General features: G+C 43.6%; 1 pseudogene; it reads right to left on the reverse strand.

The window, feature by feature from the left end:
* Positions 1 to 3,721, reverse strand: part of LOC114636522 — a 4,186-nt pseudogene extending 465 nt beyond the window's left edge.
* Between the last annotated feature and the right edge of the window lie 233 nt (positions 3,722 to 3,954).

A 3,954-nucleotide genomic window follows, 5' to 3' on the forward strand; every position in this document is an offset into this window, starting at 1 on the left:
TGTGACGTGCCATTCATCTGTTACCCTTACTAGACTGCAGCTTCAAGCAGAGAAGCAAGGTACACTTGCCAATATTTCGGTGTCTCCCAAGAGTTGAAGTTTCCAGAATACTTGTGCATACACAGAGTAATGAACATCTACATTCCATGAAGTGGGTGGCTGTTTGAGAGTGTAGATATAAAAGATGGTGGATGAATGCAAATATGGATCCAATGGGCAAATGACATCAGACAGTGTTAGTCTGAATAAGCTGCTTGTCCCTACCTGATGTTGCTGTTTCTGGAGGTTGCTGGTCTTCTCCTGTTCATCTTCAACATTCAGGTTCAAGGCAAACAAGTACTGTTGGAGGAGGTACCAATCAGCCTGCACTTCCTTGTAATCCTGCTTCACTTTGACCAACAGATGACTGCAACAGGAGCCGACTGTGCAGGTTTCTGGAAACACACTTTGCATATTAAGATACTGCATCCTCCTCCTGTAATTCCTACTTATAGGTTCCATTACCCCACCAGGACCCAGGTTCCCATGAGGACCTAGTAGAATACATTTCAATATATCCATGACAGCTGCACAAACAGTAAACAGCCAATACAGGCAAGAATAAATCAAGCTTCACTCCAAACACTATTAAGGCTCCATGTCTTTCTAAAAGGAAAAGGTATCTCCATCTTTCTATCCAAAAGAAAGAGGTATCTCCATGAGAACCAAACGCATTGGGGCAACATCAAGTAGTAGGGGACAAATACCCTAAAGGGTGGTCAGGAGAACTAAGGGGAGGATATTTTATCCCTGGTTCCACCACATTCAACTCTATAAAAACCTGCATGATCCCCAGAGGTCCAGCACATTGCATAATAACCCTCTCATGAGCTGAATCACTTTTCAATCTTGAGGCTGTTGAGGATGCTTGGATAACATTGGGAGGGGTAAACTTCTCTTGCAGACTTAGGAAAACTGAGTTCAATAGGCCAAAGTTACATTGATGGCTAAAAAGCAGAAGGGATAGATATAGACCTTCAGATACTCTAGTCCAGACACAAAGGAATGCAGAAATGGTGATTCCACAACTGGTAGCCTCCATGACCAGTACTTACCTATAGAAGTTAATCTTCTTCTTGTGCTCCTGGAAGTTCTCACAGAAGTCAATGTTCTCCATCTCTAATTTGTGCAGAAATGACATGACCATCTTCTCTTTTGACTTCAATTTTTCATACAGTGGATTTGGCCTGTGATAGGGTCTGGCCCCAGGAAGACAGAACTCCATGAACATGGGCTTTTAGGAACAAATGAACTCAGGCTGCGTCCTGTCCTACCTCAATCCCAGAAGGCCATCTTCTTCATTCTACATACTGAGATCTTTTCCAGCTTTGGAAACTTGTTATCCTGGCCCAGGACAGCAGAAGTTAGGCATCCAGATGGAGGTTGCCCTGGCTCCCTGTGTTCACTCAGCTGGGCTGAACTGGAGGTCTAGCAGCTTATGCTCTAAAGAGACTAGGCCACAGGTCCTTGACCACCAAAAACCTGTGATTATATACTTCCTACTTTCAAAACAGGGAATCTAAATCCTGAATAACTAATGGTGTAGAGATATTCATTGTACATAATTCTGGAGATGAGACCAGACATCAACACAGTTTTCTAGTCTGCCAAAGAGCTACAAATGTACAGACAAATGGCACCACACAGGCAATGAACAGTGCTGTTTAAAGTAGGGGCACTCAGACCTCAGTACTCACATAACCTTTAAACTGTTATACAGGTAAATCCACAGGACAAAACACAGAACCCTAGTTCCCAAAGAGTGGAAGGAAATATATACCTACTATATGTCTGCACACCCATATGCATGTGTACACAAACAAGCACACAGACAAGGAAAAAGAAAAGGAAACAGAATCAGAGAATGAGAAAGAGAGAGATACAGCATTGGAGAGAGAACAATCCGAATGAGAAGAAATTCATTCTGCATTACTGACTCAGAGTATAAGGCACACAGACAAAGAGGAACAGGCATAAGCTTCAGGCCTTCTAGTCAAGCACTGAGATGAACAGTGTGGGACCAGCTGCTGCTAGGACTTTCCAGCCCTCAATTAAGAGCCAGTTAAGTACAAAGTGTCACCACAAACTCACTGCATTTCTCAAGGACTTTCCAAATGCATGCTGGGCATTCATTCACTAGCCACTGCCTCCATCCAGAATTCTTTACTCAGACCACAAGTTCAACATTTCAATTGGAGAAAGCAAAAGTGTCCGCTTCCCTTCTTGCTCCTGACTAAGCTCCAGGTTCAGCCTCTCCTCTAAGAAGCACTTAGAAATATAATGTTGGGCCCAGGGTCTCTGTGGAGGTATTGCTTCCCAGAACTCACAACCTTAAAAGGATAAGATGAGGGTGACATTGCAGATGTCAGACTGACACCAAAGAGTTTGGAGCAATGAGTACCTCTTGTTCATGGATCCCTCTGTGACATAGATCAAGCGGTCTCTCAGTTCCTTTCTTTCCTAGGTACTGAGCTCCAGCTCTTTGGTCAGACTCTTTTCCTCCTTCTTAGTGTGTTTCTTACTTAGGACACTTGCAGGGGATGATGACTGTCTCCCAGCCTCTGTAGGCAGAAGAACATAAGTAAATTGCCAGAAGAGAATGCAGAGAGTGTAGAGAGAACACCCTGTGCTTAAAGAGAAGGAGAGCATGCCTGGAAACCAGTGACACCACAAACAGTTTGGTCCAGGCATTAGATGCCTCCTAAGTGAATCTCAGCTCTCCCATCATTCTATAGAGACCAGGAGAGAAATGCAGCCAGGTGTTTCCTCTGTCTCCCACACATGCTCATGATGACCATAGAGGTAGCTTCTCCACAAGTATTGTCACCTTTACAGGGTGCTATTTGACATTAGATACCTCATTCCTGAGGTTTCACAAGGCATATGATACATTAACTACGCATTGAAACTTGAATGCTTGAAGACGCTCAGATCTCCTACCCTGTTACTCAAGGTCCAGTATTTGGATTAAAAAGTCATGCAGTGTGACACCATGGTCAACACACTGAGCAATTCTCTCTATGGAAACACCAGACATCACAGAAGTGGCAATAAGATTCATTGTCTGAGTGTATTAACACTGACAGGTTTTGGTTACACTATAGAAATGCCTGCCACACACACTGGGTGATAAATAATGCTACAGTGTGTACTTTCAGGGTGAGGATGTCAGAGGAGTTCTGAGAACATAAGATCATGGTCAGAAGCACAATTTTTTCTCTGGTACAACTGTTAGATAGCCACTGAAGCTAAAAGAAAAAATAGCCATAGGAGTGAAGTGCAGTGATGCTGTTCCCTAAATTTGCATAGGTTAGACCCTCTGTAACTCTTTATGGTTTCATTTTGTCCCAGTGGAACAGCCATAATACTCAGTCAAAATAAAGACTTGGTGTTTGAAAATACCTACTTTGGCCTTGCCATCACCTGCCTTTAGGAATGGAGAAACTAATATTCTGAAATCCTTGATATTCAAGTATTGTGATAATCATGGAAATTTACAGTGACTCCAGTTTCCGTTCCCAAAGGTCTAGAAAGGGCAACTCAGACCGCTCCTGACAGGAAGCTCAACATCCCCTTCCCAGGACTTACTCCACATTCCCCAAGACCACTTCCTTCGTCCTTCATTACTCTCAGATGAAAGGCCAGCTTCTTTCTTCCTCTCTCTAGTTTCTGTCATACACATCTCTCCCGTACAAAAAGTCTCCTCCATCAGGCAAACATGTCTATGAACATATGCTGTAGACACTGACTGAGGGAGCTCAGTGCACTTGGTGTCACTACAACACTGGTGACATCACAAGGGATGCCAAGAACTCTCCAGGATACAATGGAATGTCCAAAGAAGGGGCTGCTGATGTCATGGGGAGCACCCTTTGCCTCCCTGCTAATTTTCTCCCTGTACATTTAAGAAGCCGA

This window comes from Grammomys surdaster, unplaced genomic scaffold, assembly GCF_004785775.1.
Source record: "Grammomys surdaster isolate TR1022 unplaced genomic scaffold, NIH_TR_1.0 124472, whole genome shotgun sequence".
NCBI classification, from domain to species: domain Eukaryota; kingdom Metazoa; phylum Chordata; class Mammalia; order Rodentia; family Muridae; genus Grammomys; species Grammomys surdaster.